This window comes from Herpailurus yagouaroundi, unplaced genomic scaffold (assembly GCF_014898765.1).
Source record: "Herpailurus yagouaroundi ecotype Mexico unplaced genomic scaffold, PumYag 162, whole genome shotgun sequence".
Classification (NCBI taxonomy): Eukaryota; Metazoa; Chordata; class Mammalia; order Carnivora; family Felidae; genus Herpailurus; species Herpailurus yagouaroundi.
The window spans coordinates 42838628-42856536 of record NW_024412403.1 but is presented as its reverse complement, the minus strand read 5'-3'; the positions used below and the strand labels follow the sequence as shown (position 1 = coordinate 42856536).

The following is a 17909-nucleotide window of genomic DNA, read 5'->3' as shown; positions in this document are numbered from 1 at the left end:
AGAATTCAGCAGAGGAAGAACTGAAAAAGATGAGAAACTGCTCTCACCGCACCCATCCTGTGTAGTGGGAGAGAAACTGGGATCCCTGCATCTCCTGAAACAGAGAATCTGGCTGATTTTCCTTTAAATATGATGTGATTCCTGAAAACCACAGGGAATGCTGATATTCAAGAAACTGACAAAGGAGTTATAACCATTAAACCATTCTGTTACAACCCAAAACACGGGCTTCTTTAACTTAAAACTTTTGTTTAAAGACTCGTTATTTTCGTTAAGCACTTGGTCAGAAATAATTTCTGTCGGTAGGATAGTCAATGTAAGCCACAAAAATTTTATCAGAATCCTTTAAGATAGATGCAGAATAGTGTGGACTCACATCTAATGAGAAAGTGAGATTCTAAAGTAAGGACATAAGACAAACACCACACACGTTTAAAATTATCCTTGAAAAATTGCTTCACTGCCATTAAATCACCAGGGTGGGATTCTTTGCATCAAAATCTGTGGCCTCATAACCCGGGGAAATGGGTAACAAGATAAATCAAAGTGTATTTTCCCACACCCTCCATCCACAGCTGCCCCGAAAAGTGCAGACACACAGGATGAAAAACTGAACGTGTATAAATGCCACCCCACTATGGACCAAGTAAGTGGATTTTGAGAATTCTATGATGGGGTGGTTTTTGGTACTCTTTGTAAAGTGTTCTCAAGGTTTGATTTGTTTTTCATGATACTGTTTCTAAAATTTAAATGAAACAACAATTACATGAGGCAATTAATACATATGGTTTATTTTACAGTCTCATTGCTTTGGGTAGCCGTGAACTTCTTTTGAAAGGAAAGCAAATGTTGTGTTTCCTAACATGATGGTCATTCTTTGTACATGGATGGGTTAATGTGTATATAACAGCCTGATGAAACATACTATTTGCCTCAAGTTTCTTCTCCAGCTTGCTTTTAAAGGGGACTAAATCCACCTAAGAGAGAATTAATTAACCCAAATGCTGACTACACGTTACTACATGTCTCTTCAGAGTTTGTGAGATACCAGTAATTCTGTCGCCTTTAAAACCACACAGGGCAGCTGTTTTCCCACACTTTTTAACACTGTTGAGCAAAAGATGGGGGAAAAGCATGTAGCTGGAAAAGTTTTATGACTTGAAAAAAATTAAGAGTGGCCTGATTTTAAGACTTGTAACTTCCTTTTACATTCTATTCTCATATATACTCACATTTCTCTTCTTATAATTCATATGTACTTCCTATCTATAGCCTTGTTAACATTAGGTAAATAATAAAAATATCTAGGATTTAACTAAAACATTACTGTTTTCGTTAGGATCCTGAAACAAAACTTTATAAAGAATTTATAAATGTTTTGAATAGAGCTAAAATCAACACATCTGTTTTTTGTTTAGTGACAACTTTTAAGGTGTGGTTGGGGACAGGATTCATCCATCTTTGAGTTCACTCAACTTTGCCAAGCTGGAGCTTACATACCAGTGTGTCTGTGTTTCTATAAAACTGATGGAATGTCAGCATGATTCTGGGAAAAAGTTGTGTTTTTTTTTTTTTCCTTCTTCCCAGATTGTATTTTACTACTGCCGATCCAACAAACATCAAGCAAAATTGTAAAGTATATGTCTGGAGTGCATTTCTGTTGTAAGGAACGACTGGGATGGAATTAACCCAAAATAAACTTAATTTGTTAAAATATTTTTTCTCAGGGGTACAATCAATCCAAATTTAGAGAAGGCTTATATTGTAGCCGAATACTGTACAGAAACGTAACCTGAATAAAGAGATGGTTTGGATTTATCAAACTAATATTTGCCAATATATTTTTTATAACCTCTGAAATCTGCACTGTTTTTCTTTTAATTTACTTATTTGAACTCAAGTAAGTTAACATAGTGTAGTATGGGTTTCAGGAGTAGAATGCAGGGATTCATCACTTACACGTAACACTCGGTGCTCATCCCAACAAGTGCCCTCTTTATACCTACCACCCATTTAACCCATCCCCCCAACCAACTCCCTTCCAGCAACCCACAGTTTGTTCACTGTATTTAAGAGTCTCTTATGGGTCTCTCTATTTTTATCTTATTTTTCCTTCTTTTCCCCTATGTTTATCTGTTTGGTTTCTTAAATTCCACATATGAGTGAAATCATATGATGTTTGTCTTTCTCTGACTGCTTATTTCACTTAGCATAAGTGCTAGTTCAATCCACATTGTTACAAATGGCAAGATTTCCTTCTTTTTGATCACCAAGTAATATTCCATTGCATCCATTTACCCCTTCTTCTTTGTCCATTTGTCAGTCTATGGACATTTGGGATCTTTCCATAATTTGGCTGTTGTTGATAGCACTGCTATAAACATTGGGGTGCATGCACCCCCTTTGAATGAGCATTTTTGTATCCTTTGGACAAATACTTAGTAGTGCAATTGCTAGGTCATAGGGTAGCTCTATTTTACATTTTTTGAGGAACCTCCATACCGTTTCCAGAGCGGCTGCAACAGTTTGCATTCCCACCAGCACTGCAAAAGGGTTCCTCTTTCTCTATATCCTTGACAACATTTGTTGTTTCCTGCATTGTTGATTTTAACCATTCTGACAGGTGTGAGCTGATATCTCATTGTGGTTTTGATTTGTATTTCTCTGATGATGAGTCATGTTGAGCATCTTTTCATATGTCTGTCAGCTATCTGGATATCTTCCTTAGAAAAGTGTCTGTACATGTCTTCTGCCCATTTTTTCACTGGATTATTTGTTTTTTGGGTGTTGGGTTTGAAAAGTTCTTTATAGATTTTGGATACTAATGCTGTATATGATATGTCATTTGCAAATATCTTCTCCCATTCCATTGGTTGCCTTTGGTTTTGTTGGTTGTTTCCTTTGCCGTGCAGAAGCTTTATATCTTGATGAGGTCTCAGTGGTTCATTTTTGCTTTTGTTTCCCTTGCTCCCAGAGACATGTCTACTAAGAAGTTGTTGCAGCTGAGGTCAAAGATGTTGTTGCCTATTTTCTCCCTAGGATTTTGTTGGTTTCCTGTTTTACGTTTAGGTCTTTCATCCATTTTGAGTTTATTTTTGTGTATGGAGTAAGAAAGTGGTCCAGGTTCATTCCTCTGCGGGTCACTGTCCAGTTCTCTCAGCACCATTTTCTGAAGGGACTGTCTTTTCCATTGGATATTCTTCCCTGTTTTGTTGAAGATTAGTTGGCCATATCTTTGTGGGTCCATTTGTGGGTTCTCTTTTCTTTTCCATTGACCTATAGGTCTGTTTTTGTGCCAGTACCATACTGTTTTGATGGTTACTTTGTAATGCAGCTTGACATCTGGAATTGTGACGCCTCCAGCTTTGGTTTTCTTTTTCAACGTTACAGTGGGTATTTGGGGGCTTTCCCAGTTCCATATAAATTTTAAGATTGTTTGTTCTAGTTCTGTGAAGAATGCTGGTGTTATTTTGACAGGGATTGCATTGAATGTGTAGATTGCTTTGGGTAGTATAGGCATTTTAACAATATTTGTTCTTCTGATCCATAAGCATGGAATGTTTTTCCATTTCTTTGGGTCTTCTTCATTTTCTTTAATAAGCTTTCTATAGTTTTCAGCATACAGACCTTTTACCTCTGTAAAAGTTAGATTTATTCCCAGGTATCTTATGGTTTTTGGTGCAATTGTAAATGGGATTGATGCCTTCCTTGATTTCTCTTTCTGCTGCTTCATTATTGGTTTATAGAGATTCAACTGATTTCTGTGCATTGATTTTATATCCTGTGTCTTTGCTGAATTTATATGTTGGGTCTAACAGTTTTTTGGTGGAGACTGTCAGGTGTTTCATGAAGAGTATCATGTCATCTGCGAAGAATGAAAGTTTCACTTACTCTTTGCTAATTTGGATAACTTTCCTTTCTTTTTTTGCCTGATTGCCGAGGATTTCAAGTACTATGTTGAACAACAGTGGTGACAGTGGACATCCTTGTCGTGTTTCTGACCCTAGGGGGAAAGGTCTCAGTTTTTCCCCATTGAGGATGATGTTAGTTGTAGGCCTTTCATATATGGCTTTTATGATGCTGAGGTTTATTCCTTCTATCCCTTCTTTCTTGAGGGTTTTTTTTTTTTTAATCAAGAAAGGATGCTGTATTTTGCCAAATCTTTTTTCTGCATTTATTGAAAGGATTATATGGTTCTTATCTTTTCTTTCTTTTTTTCTTTTTTCTTTTTTTAATTTTTTTCCACGTTTTTATTTATTTTTGGGACAGAGAGAGACAGAGCATGAACGGGGGAGGGGCAGAGAGAGAGGGAGACACAGAATCGGAAACAGGCTCCAGGCTCCGAGCCATCAGCCCAGAGCCTAACGCGGGGCTCGAACTCCCGGACCGCGAGATCGTGACCTGGCTGAAGTTGGATGCTTAACCGACTGCGCCACCGAAGGCGCCCCCTTTTCGTTTTTTAATATGGTGTATCACATTGATTGATTTGTGAATATTGAACCAGCCCTGCAGCCCAAGAATAAATCCCACTTGATCATGGTGAATAATTCTTTTAATGTATTGCTGAATTAGATTTACTAGTATCTGGTTGCGAATTTTTACCTCCAGTTTCATCAGTGATATTGGTCTGTAATTCTTCTTTATACTGGGGTCTTTGTCTGGTTTTGGAATCAAAATAATGCTAGCTTCATAGAATGAGTTTGGAAGATTTCCTTCCATTTCTATTTTTTGGAACTGTTTGAGAAGACTAGGTATTAACTCTTCTTTGAATGTCTGGTAGAATTCCCCTGGGAAACCATCTGGCCCAGGACTCATTTCTTGGGGAGATTTTTGATAACTGATTCAATGCATTTGCTGGTTATGGGTCTATTCAAAATTTCTATTTCTTCCTGTTTGAGTTTTTGTAGTGTGTGAGTTTCTAGCAATTTGTCCATTTCTTCCAGATTGCACAGTCTGTTGGCATATAATTTTTATAGTATTATCTTATAATTATTTGTATTTCTGTGGTGGTTTTGATCTCTTTCTTTCATTTGTGATTTTATTTATTTAGATCCTCTCTCCTTTCTTTTTGAAAAGTCTGGTTAGCAATGTATTTTTTTTTATTCTTTCAACAAAACAGCTTTTAGTTTCATCAATCTGTTCTACTGTTTTTGTGTGTTTGTTTGTTTCTATTTCATTTATTTCTGATCTAATCTTCATTATTTCCCTTCTTCTACTGACTTTGGGCTTTTTTTGCTGCTCCTTTTCTAGCCCCTTTCGGTGTAAAGTTAGGTGTATTGGGGACCTTTCTTGTTCTTTGAGACAGGTGTGAATTCCAATGTAATTTCCTCTTAGGACTGCCTTTGCTGTATCCCAAAGGGTTTGGACTGTCATGTTTTCATTTTCATTTGCTTCCATGTAATTTTTAATTTCTCCTTTAACTTCCTGGTTAACCCATTCATTCTTTACTAAGGTGTTCTTTAACCTCCATGCATTGAAGGCTTTCCAAATTTTTTCTTGTGGTTGATTTCAAATTTAATAGTGTTGTGATCTGAAAATACACATGGTATGATCTTCATCTTTTTATACCTGTTGAGGACTGATTTGTTACCCAGTATATGATCTACTCTGGAGAATGTTCCTTGTGCATTGGAGAAGAATGTGTATTCTGCTGTTTTAAGATGAAATTTTCTGAATATATCTGTTAAGTCCATCTGGTCCAGTGTGTCATTCAAAGCCATTGTTTCCTTGTTAATTTTCTGCTTAGATGATCTGTCCATTGTTGTAAGTGGGGTATTAAAGTCTCCTACTATCATGGTATTATTATCAATGAGTTTCTATATGTTTGCGATTAATTGAAGTATATATTTGTGTGCTTCAAGTCAGGGGGCATAAATATTTACAACTGTTAGAGCTTCTTGATGGAAAGACCCCTTACTTATGATACAATGCTCTTCATCTCTTGTTACAGTCTTCCTTTCAGAATCAAGTTTATCTGATGGCTATTCAGGCATTCTTTTGTTTTTTTAAAATTTTTTCTTTTATTTTTTAAAATTTACATCCAAATTAGTTAGCATATAGTGCAACAATGATTTCAGGAGTAGACTCCTTAGTGCCCCTTACCCATTTAGCCCACCCCCCCTCCCACAACCCCTCCAGCAACCCTCAGTTTGTTCTCCATATTTATGAGTCTCTTATGCTTTGTCCCCCTCCCTTTTTTATATTATTTTTGTTTCCCTTCCTTTATGTTCATCTGTTTTCTCTCTTAAAGTCCTCATATGAGTGAAGTCATATGATATTTGTCTTTCTGTGACTAATTTCACTTAGCATAATACCCTCCAGTTCCATCCACATAGTTGAAAATGGCAAGATTTCATTCTTTTTGATTGCCGTGTAATACTCCATTGTATATATATACCACATCTTCTTTATCCATTCATCCATCAATGGACATTTTTCCCCTTTCCATACTTTGCCTATTGTTGAGAGTGCTGCTATAAACATGGGGGTGCATGTGCCCCTTCGAACCATCACACCTGTATCCCGTGGATAAATGCCTAGTAGTGCAATTGTTGGGTCGTAGGGTAGTTCTATTTTCAGTTTTTTTGAGGCACCTCCATACTGTTTTCCAGAGTGGCTGCACCAGCTTGCATTCCCACCAACAATTCAGGCATTCTTTTGACCTCCATTAGCACGACAGATTGTTCTGCATCCCCTCACTTTCAATCTACTGGTGGCTAAATGAGTCTCTTGTAGGCAGCATATAGATGGATCTTGATTTTTAAAAATCCATTCTGATGCCCTATGTCTTTTGATTAGAGCATGTAGTCCAATTACATTCAGAATGATTAGTGAAAGATATGAATTTAGGGCCACTATGTTATCTGTAGAGTTGGTGTTTCTGGTGATATTCTCTGGTCCTTTATAGTCTTTGTTGCTTTGGTCTTCCTTTTCTATTTTTCTCCACTCAGAGAGTTCCCCTTAGAGTTTCTTACAGGAGTTTAGTGGTCATGAATTCCTTTAGTTTTTGTTTGAGAAAGTCTTTATCTCTCCTTCTATTCTGAATGAAAGCCTTGCTGGATAAAAGGATTTTGGCTGCATATTTTCCCCATTCAGCTCATTGAATATTTCCTGCCACTCCCTTTTGGCCTGCCAAGTTTCAGTGGACAGGTCTGCTACTAACCTTATGTGTCTACCCTTCTAGGTTAAGGACTTTTTGTCCCTAGCTGCTTTCAGAATTCTCTTTCTTTGTATTTTGCCAGTTTCACTATGATATGTTGTGGTGTTGACCTGTTTTTGTTGATTTTGAAGCTAGTTCTCTGTGCCTCTTGGCCATGGATGTCTATTTCCTTCCCCAAATTAGGTAAGTTCTCAGTTATAATTTCTTCAAACAAACCTTCTGCCACTTTTTCTTGCTCTTTTTCTGGGACTCCTATGATACTAATATTGTTTTATTTATGAAATCACTTAGTTCTCTAAGTCTCCCCACATGATCCAGTTAATTTCATTTCTTTCATTTTTTTTCAGCTTCATCATTTTCCATAATTTTATCTTCCATTTCACCTATTCTCTCCTTTGCTTCTTCAATCCTTGCTGTCACTGTATCTAGTTTATTTTGCATCTCAGCTATATCATTTTTTAATTCATCCTGACTGGTTTTCATGTCTTTGATCTCTGCAGCAAGGGTTTCTTTTGAAATCTGCACTGTTGAAAATTGAATGTGTAGTCCTGAAGTACTTCAGTGAACGGAGCAGGTTGGTTCTGTTCATTTGGAAGATTCTTGTAATATGTGCAAACTGCCATGATAACTCAGTGAACAGCTTTGCCACCTGCTCACTGAGTTCTTGCATTTCTATGTCCCTGCAAAGCTATCTTTTAGATGATTATATTTGCATTTTAGACCAGAAAGCATCAAATATAGATGTGAACTGCTTATTATTTTGGCTGTCTCAGAATAAGAAATTTAGACAAAGTGCAGCTTCTACACCATGGTACAGATGGAGTTACTTGAACTAGAAAGAAGCTACACTACAACATATTTCATCTATCTATATAATTTACTTCATGATAAACAGAAGCAAGGACTACAATCTATTCTCTTTACATTTAATCCCAAGTGGGAAACTTACTAGGCTCCATAGAAAGTATAAAATGACAATAATCAATGTTCCCAGACCATTAGGTGTTTATACTGTCATGTATAATTATAGTAGTAGGGTTCCTGCTTTAAACCTTATATTCACACGTACTTTTTGGACTCTAATCATAATTGTGGGCATTTCAATACATAACCTTTATTGCATCTCAGAACTACATATTTTATGCAACTATTGTGCCATTGATTTTGGTAATATTTTTCTTAGTCACAAGGAAGAGATGGTAAAATCATAGTCACTAGCTGATCATCAAGTAAGACAAGCCAAAATGCATAGTCTTCTTAGGCAATAGGTTATATAAGCCAGCACATGAACTGACTGGGAAAAGATTTCTTAGCCAAGATGTTTGCTCCCATTCTATTCTGAAAATCTTTGCTGTTGAAATGAATAATAGAGTAATAGAAGAAGGATGGTGTGGGGCTAACATGTCAGCTTTGGAGGGCTCAGAGTTGCCTACTGAGGTATTCATTTGAAATTTATGTATTCATGATTTCACTTGGATATCTGGGAAATCTTTCTACTCTGCAAAACTCTTTGATTTCCTAGGAGTTTCACTTGTTTTCTTTTCTTTTCCATTCCCTTCTCTCTCTCTCTCTCTCTGTCACATACACACATTGAAACACACAGACACACAGACACACACACACACACACACACACACACACACACTCACCCTACTCCCATATGACTTTGACACACAGAGCTTCCTCCTACAGTATAAAAATATCCTTTCAAATTATTTCACCATTGTTACAGAGTTTATCTTTCCAATCTGAATGGGTGAATTTATGATGGTGAGGTGAATGTTTATGTTAAAGCCATTAAAATGATATGTTGCAAACAGACATTTCTTTGGGCAACAGGAAATTAACTAGATTGTGATTGGGTTTGAAGTTTATATCATTTCCAGGGATAAGGAGACTCTTGGAAGAGTAGAAACTGATTTGACTGTAGGTTTTCTTGTCAGTTCCTCATATCTGTGAGTTATAAAGCTTTATTCTGATGGCAGAAAATTAATTCACTCTGATGTCTTGATTGCTTTCCTACAGTGCTTCTTCCATGTCTCTATACCAGCAATTGTTGTAGCAGGAGAGCAAGAGTGGGTTTGCTTCATGGTGGGTTGGCCCCATTCCCCATGAGGGTAAGGAATCTGAGATGGGGAAGGCTAGCCAAGAAGGAATTTTTTCTCATTACTTCAGTAGTCAATGGCAAAATTTTAGATGGTATGTTTTATCTGTATAGAGATGTGGTGAGTTTTGTTTGATTTATCCAACATAAGAGGGAAAGCAAGCAGTTTTGCAATGATTTACTTACTAATTAAAGTGTAAGGTAAAATCATATCCCCTTTATCGAGGCCAGCGGTGACATTTAATGCAGGAGATTTTTGGCCCAAAGCCCAATACAAGATGTAGTGCAAAAATACTTTCCAGCATTGGGGGCATTTGATTGTCAGTAAGTAAACACTAGCATGCTATCTTGTTTTCAAATAGAAATGCCTGAGAAAATAGAATTTTCTAACCCTGAATAATGTGACATTATTTATACACTCAGGAAGATTACAAGGGGCTCAAACTCACCAGGAGCTGTCTAAGAAGAAATGTCTATGAAGAAAAAAAAAGATTCTGGATCATGATTTTCACACTATTTATGATTTCTTGAAAGCTTGACTGCTTTGATAAATTTGACATCAATTTATAGGGGCCATACACAGTATAAGTAAATAAACAAGGATTTTAGTTTCCTTTGTAAGATATATAATGTAAAGTTTCACTCCTTGGACTCCTTCCATTCACCTATGGGACAATATGAAAGACTATTGATTAGGGGTCTAGCAAAAAGGGACTGATGATTGATACAAGAAACTTCATTGAGTACAGATAATTTCTTCTAATATATATACATTTTTTTATCCAAGCCCCTCTGGTGGGAGGCAGGTGAGTGTATTAAGAAATGGCCCTTTCAAGAAGTCTGGGCACATAATCTGAAGAAATTAGTTCCAAACACATAACCTCTCAGAAATATCATTTATCCTAATATTTTACAGAAACTTTTTATTCTTCTTTTTTAAATCTCTCAGCTGGCTTTAAATTAAAAAATATTAACTTATTGCAAAAAATAAAAACTGATTTCTTTACTTGTTGTATTGAGTTACTTATTTCAATTATTCAATCACTCGGCTCTGTGGGTATATGTATGCTTATCCATATAAACATACAATTATACATATTTCTAATCTCTGGTCTTTAGAAAAAATACTGTTTTTCCATGTGAAAAGCTTTGATTTTGTTTATTTTGCACAGGATTTATTTTAAAAAAAATAATGTTTATTATTTATTTTTTGGGACAGAGAGAGACAGAGCATGAACGGGGGAGGGGCAGAAAGAGAGGGAGACACAGAATCGGAAGCAGGCTCCAGACTCTGAGTTGTCAGCACAGAGCCTGATGCAGGGCTGGATCCCATGAACTGTGAGATCATGACCTGAGCTGAAGTTGGTCACTTAACTGATTGAGTCACCCAGGCACCCCCAGGTTTTATTTTACAAGCAAAGTCAGGATTTAGAGGGTCTTAAGAAGAGTTATGCCATCATATATATACTAAATGGAAAATGACTGTGGATAAGGGTAGAAACAGGGATGTCAGTTAGGAAGTTATTGCTGCAATGTAAGTAAGAGAAGGAGAAGCCTGAACTAAAGTGGCATAATCCAGATGAAGAGAAATGAGCAAATTATATTCTCAGAATGAAGACGACTTGCTGGTGAACAAGATGTAGAATATGAGGGAAGAAGAGTCATGGATGATTCCTTGGATTTTGTTCTAAGTAACTGCACAGGTCGGGGTGCCATTTACTGAAATGGGGAGACTAGGAAGAAATGGTTGTGGGTTGAAAAAGTAACTCTTGTTTTTGCTGTTAAATGTGTGGTGCCTGTTTTATGTTTTTAATTATAAACATTAAGTAGCAGTTAGATTTATAACTCTGGACCTCAGGGTAGAGACAGGAAACTAAGATGAATTTATATCTCCATTTGCATTTTATTTAAAGTCAAGGTAGTGGGTGAGACATGTGAAAATAAAGAAAAAGAAAATAGGATAAAGCTCTTGGCCACTATAATATTTATGTGGGGGGAAAAGAGTCAGCAAACAAAACTAAAAAAGAATAGCCAATGTGCCAGGAAATAAGCCAGGAGAGGATGATTTCCCAGAAGCCAAGAGACAAGACCTTTGGAGAAGCAACTTAACAATCAACTGTGAAAATACTATTTGTCTAAGAATGAATCATTTGGGAAATGTGAGCGTGTAAAAAGCATTTATGTGATCTTGCAATATGGCACCCATTGTTAACCAGGACAGACTTATGGCATGGTAGGGATTTCAGCCTCTCTAAGGTGGGTTCAGGACAGTGTGGGAGAGGAGAAAATATACTAGATATAGGCAACAGGTTTAGAATAAAAGAGGAATAGACAAAAGAGGCAGTATGGAAAAAGAAAATATGGGCAAATGAGACATTTCTCAGATGGGAGCTAATTCAGCCTATTTTTCTGCTAATGGACATGATCCAATAGAGAACAGGAGAGATGATGCAGGCAGAAGGGATGATTTCAGGAGAGAAGTCACAAGGTCAGTGAGTAATTGGTGTTGAGAGCATGGAGGAATTCCTGTCTATTCATTTCCATTTTCTCAGTTAATTAAAAAGTGAGATTATCACTAAAGGGAGAAAGCAGGGTGTTGGAGTTTGGAAGACAGAGGTGTGAAATAGTCTGGTCAGGAAAAGGGAAATTGAATTAATAGAAAAATGCATTAGTAGTAAGGTTGTTGGTTATGGTAATAGATCATGGCCTTTGAGAATTCAATGATCAGAGTTTCAAAGATTTTTAGATGTATTAGATGGTATTTGTCATTTTGCAGAGGTATGAATTTAAGTCACATGCCAAAGAATGAAAGTGTCCCGCCTAATTAAGCTTCCCTAATAATTCTTTTAGAGAGATTCTCAAAGAAAAACTAACAAGAAAAGAATTTTTTTTTCCTTTCATATTACCCCTAAAAAGAAAGCATTAGTGTTGAGGTTGAAAGTGAAACAAATGTCAAGGAGTCATCATCAAGGGTGATGATTCTCATCCAGATAGGTCCATTAGTTAGAGTGAAATGTCTATTTTAGTGAAGACTTAGACCAGTGACATGAACAAGCATACCCTATTGTCGTGAACAATATAAAGTATGACTGGAATGTTCTAGCAAATGCTCCAACCACTCACAAGAGGATACTCTCCGGAAACATGTGGCTTGACTAAAGTGTGATTTGAGAGAAAACGAAGAGCCTGGACAAACATTTCTCATTAGCAGATTCACAAAGGTCTTGGAATGTATCCTTCACCACATGCAGGATTTACTTCACCCTCTGGTCCACAGTTTTCATGCCTCTCCTGCTTCCAGGTGTATTATGGGCTTGCAGATCCTGGTGAAAATCACTAGGTTTCTCTCTCATCTACATTCTGAATAAGAAGAAAAATAAATGTTTTATTTCTACATTATTGAATGTATTTAAACATAACATTTTTTTCCTATTTCTCTTTAAAAATCACTTTCAAATTTATGTCAAATGATCTTCTATTCAGCCCTATTAAGTAAACCTTCTTTTTCTTCTTATTATTATTTTAATTTTTTTATGTTTATTTATTTTTGAGAGAGAGCACACACATGAGTGAGGGAGGGAGACACAGAATCCAAAGCAGACTCCAGGCTCTGAGCTGTCAGCACAGAGCCTGACATGGGGCTCGAACTCATGAACCACGAGATCATGACCTGAGCCAAAGCCAGATACTTAACTGACTGAGCCACCCAGGCACCGCTTATTATTATTATTATTAATGAAGTTTGAAAATATCTGGTGATATATTTGTGCTCACACACCTGGAGAAGAAGCAAAGAACACTAGCAGCCTTCTAAAATAATAGATAATATTGACCTTAAATCCTGCATTTTTAAATTATGCTTTTACTAACCAGAAGGTTTCTCAGCTAACTTTTATGTTAACTGCAATATTTTTCCTATTTAAAATCTTATATTGTGGATGTGGCAAAATTAGGATTTGTGATTGGGAAGATCTCCAGAAACAATAAAATAAGCTCTGAGAGATTCACTTACATGTCATCCAGTTTAAAGTCCACCTTTAGGTATTAGAAAACCAAGTCCCACAAAAATTAAGAGACTTGCTTAAGGTTGTTCACTTGTTAATAGGATTACAGCGGGGGTTGTATTTCTTGACAACTGTTTCAATGCGTTTTCCATTGTGTTACAGTCTACAGAAACTTAACTACAAAACCACCAAATTCGAAAGCTGAAAAGGACCCTAGAGATTGAGCTTCAACCATCTCATTTTATGAAAGAGGAAATACAGATCCAGGAAAATTAAATTGTTGCAAAGTTATAAAGTGAGTGTAATAGGAAGTTAGTAGGGACTATGCTTGCCTCGGGTTTCAACTGAGGTACCATAAGGAAAAGTATCAGATAGCAGGGAGTGTAGGCAGTCATCCCTGTCCCCATATGCTTATTTTTAAGGAAATGGTACAGGAAAAGTGACTCTTGCACCCCTCTGGCAGACAAGGATATATAAAGATATCAGAGGCAGTGAAAAAGGGAAAACATTGGTAAGGAAAAAGAATTTCTTTGGAGAAAGCTCTCCTTTGCTGCGAGCCCCCAAACTTTGAAGAAACTTTGGGGGATGCTAATTTCTAAGGCCAAGACTAGAGAAGAGACCTTTGAGAGAACAATTTGGTATGCCACCTCCATATCTGATGGCAGAGTCAGAAGAACGCTGTGTTGGGATTGCTTAACTCTCTGAGTTTGCACAGAATTTACTACCATTTATTATGGACCAGTGTGGACCATTGAACGTGAAAGAGCCAACATGGGACTTTAGGGTCCTGTCCAACAGTGCCACCTCAAGGGGCAAGGAGACTTCAGCAGAAAGAGAGAGATCACTATGGAATGCCCAGTAGCTGAGCTGCCATCACCCAGAAGAGAGGTTCATTCTTCAGGGGAAAGGGGTCCTCAGGAAATTGGAGCCCAGAAGGGACACTGCAGAGTTTTTTCTTCCCTCAAGCCCAGAGAGGAGAGTCAGCCTGTCATGGCACCAGTCAAAGTAAGAACCATCTATATCTCTTCATTCACTGCACCTAGTGAGTGAGAGAAGATCTTGACCAGGACAAGCGGAGGGCAGAGTGACAACTGTGGGCTTCCAGCCTGAACCAATTTTGGGAAGAAAAGAGGAGAAGATTTGGTGATAGGTCACATTCAGATTTTTTTTTTTTTTTTTTTTAAATATGCAGCCAAGACTTCTTTTTTTTTTTCAACGTTTATTTATTTTTGGGACAGAGAGAGACAGAGCATGAATGGGCGAGGGGCAGAGAGAGAGGGAGACACAGAATCGGAAACAGGCTCCAGGCTCTGAGCCATCAGCCCAGAGCCCGACGCGGGGCTCGAACTCCCGGACCGCGAGATCGTGACCTGGCTGAAGTCGGACGCTTAACCGACTGCGCCACCCAGGCGCCCCACATTCAGAATTTTTCAATGGACATTCTATATACTGTCATGAGACTGTTTTTGACTTGTAGAGATTGTCAAGTGTTGTGCTATCTAGGGGTGAGTGGGAACAAAAGCCATGTGAACTGTCTGAGTTTTCCTCAGGGGTAGAGAAGCTTACAATCTGAGGGAGTTAGAGTTGATGTTGCGTTTTGTCCACAGTTCATGGGTCAATGTGTTTGTCGTGCTGGTTGTAGGAATCTCACCTAGGGCTATTTTCACTGAACTCTGCTGTCTCAAATGAAAAGTGTGAGAATTGCAAGAGGAACAAATTTACTTAGTTTTTATATCTATTTGCCATAAAAGATTAAGAAAATATTCATATCTTGAAAGTTTTGGAAAAAATCTCGGTGTGTAGATTTCCAGTACTGTTTCATGAATGAATGAATGAAACAGAGAACTGCCATCACTGAGCGGCACAAGATGGAGAGTCACTAATGTCTGATAAGCAGGAACAGCTGCAGACACTCATGCCAATCAGAAGGAAAGCTAACGTCTGGAACACCAAGGAAAGAAAAACACAAACATTGCTCTGTGTGCCAAGATTGGCCACCAGACCCATCCTGATTGTATTTAGGACACCAGCGGTCAAATGTAAATATGGGTCAGCTGAGTCATTTTACTTAGGCCAAGTTATATACACAATACATGTCCATGCTTTCAATCAGGAAAAGAACACATGGAGCTTGCTGGCTTGTTTTTAAGGCTTTGGGACTTGCAATAAATCTTGTTCTTTCCACCTCAGAAGGATCAACAGAGGCAAGAGAAGCCTTGCCTTTTTCCCACCACAACTGACTCTAGCATATGTTCAAAATCATCATCCCTGACTTGCGCTCCCATAACTGAACTGCCGCCACCCGCAGGGCTCCTTCCAGACTCAGTGTCCAATTACAACATTTCCGCCAACCTGAAGGATGGAGGGATTGAAATGAGTGGCTCTTAGCAAAAATCCAAGTGTTACCAGCCTGTCCGTTCAGTCTCACACATTGGAGGAAGAATCTGGTTGTGAACGCAGGCTTTTATTTTCAGACCAAAGTCAGTATCCTGACGACACAGGCGACATTCATGCTACCTCCTCAGATCCATGCCATGGTGTCTCTTAATGGCAAAATTGGACAGAAACATGTAGAAAAGACATGGCAAGTAATCATTAAGAAGGCAGTTGACAATATTGTTGGAATTTCAATGAGGAACATTAGAAGGGAAAACTTTTCTTTAAAAATTTATAGATCAGCCATAGGATGTTCGATGTTACAAGATCGTTAAGTCTGAAGAACAAAGGGGAGTCTAAAGAATAGTTTGGTTTCAAATGATTACTTCTGGATTTTGTGAAGATTCTCCAGTCATGTTATTGTCTTGTGAAAGTAATACTTTTATTTTTTTCCTTGATCAGTTTTGCCACACTATACCTATATTTCAAGCGTGCTGTTAGCTAATCTACCCTTAGGTGGCCAGTGCCCCTACTTGTTACACTTTAAACTATTTCAGGTACCATAAAACATACCTGATAAAAAATATGGAAATCCACATTGCTATTTAAAAATTTTCTCAATCCTCTGATGTGGCATCTTGCAAAAACAGACAAACTTCTCCACCTTTTCTGTAGGGCCTTGGCATTGGCAACGAGAGACTTTATCTATCTCCCCACTTTTTAAATCTGAGCTGGCCACGTGACTTTAGCCAATAGAGTGCAAAGTAGGTAATATTGGGCCTCAGAGATCTCCTCTCCATCTTTGAACACTATGATTAGGGTAGCCCATTGAAGGATGAGAGACATATAATACAGTCATTTCTCTCACCTTGGACAAAAATATACCGACTGGCGTAAAGCTGAGGAAGACCACCCTAAGTTAGTTAGGGGCCAACCCCCCCCCCCACATCTAACTGAGGAACACAAATGGGTCCAATGGAAATCAGCTAACCAGCCACCTGACTGAGAACTGTAAGCCAAAAAAGGGGGGGAGGCTATTGTTTTAAACGACTAAGTGCTGGTTTGTTTATTATATAGTGATGATTAACTGATGTGTCTGGTTATATCGTGTACAGAATTCTCTTCCTTTTCTCATTCTTACAAGGCCACGTGCCATGGCTAGAAAACCAAAGGCTTGTAATTGCAAGAGAATACAACTGACGGTAGAGAATGTCTCCATATGCCATTGCCCCTGATTCACTATAACTTGGGGAAACCCCTGCCTCATAAACATTGTTCCTTTCATAAACACAACAGAGAAAAGAAAAAGTAGAAAACATCCCTTGCTCCACTACTTTCCAGCTGTAATATCACTGGCCATGGGGGTCAAGCGTATGAGTACACCATCCAAACTGACCTGGGGTCAGGAGCCTTGAGGGTAGTACTTGTATCTTTTCCACATTGTGTTCTACATAGCCCTTAGCTGTATTAACACACAGTAGTGACTCAAATACAATTACGTGAAATTAAATTGAATGCATCCGAACCCCTAGCTGTTACAGGGAGGATACATGGCCTTCTCCCTCCAGCAATTGCATTCAGGTTTCGTACACGCTGCACAGCTTTCTGAATAGGCTTGAAATACTTAGTACTGCCTTAGACATTTGGTCAGGACTGTGGGCTGAGAACTAATTACTCACCAGGCCTTATTATATACGCTCACTATTCCAGAGAATAGACAACTTTTACAGACTAGTGCATAAGAACTACTCCAAATGTAAAGCTATAGTATAATAATCAACATCTCTTTTCAGGAAGTTGCCCCCAAGATGCCCTCTGCTGAGACCCCTGCTGTCCTCATCGTTCATCACTGCCCATTCCATGTACTTCGGCTCTCCTGAGCACCCCCTTCTGTTCCCTGCTTCGGTGCCCCACACATTCTTCCTGCCTGAACTATGCTTCTCCTATACATTCTCCAGGTGATCACCTTTTCAACTCTTAAAGTGCATCCTCTTCTATAAAGTCTTTCCCAAATGCATCTCTCCACGTTCTTCTCTAAGTAGACTTATATATTTCATCACAATTTCCTTTGCAAGCGTGTATGAGTGTGTGCGTGTGCACATAGTATTTTATCGTTGTCTTTATGGGGCAGTTTCGCCAGATTTTATTACCAGATTTTCACCTCTTTAAAGGCAGGAACCATTATTCATCTAATTTTTTTATGTGGACTTGCCAGCTTAGTGACTGACATATACTGATATTCCATGAATGTTTACTAGAAAATGTG

General features: G+C 38.1%; 1 long non-coding RNA gene across 1 annotated transcript in view; it reads left to right on the top strand.

Moving 5' to 3' along the window:
• The window catches only part of LOC121036123 (uncharacterized), a 132509-nt gene extending 114849 nt beyond the window's left edge, over window positions 1-17660 (top strand). The window contains exon 3 of the long non-coding RNA XR_005793250.1: window positions 17437-17660. This is a non-coding gene — a long non-coding RNA (uncharacterized LOC121036123). The remainder of the gene's footprint in view (window positions 1-17436) is intronic.
• The last annotated feature ends 249 nt before the right edge of the window (window positions 17661-17909 follow it).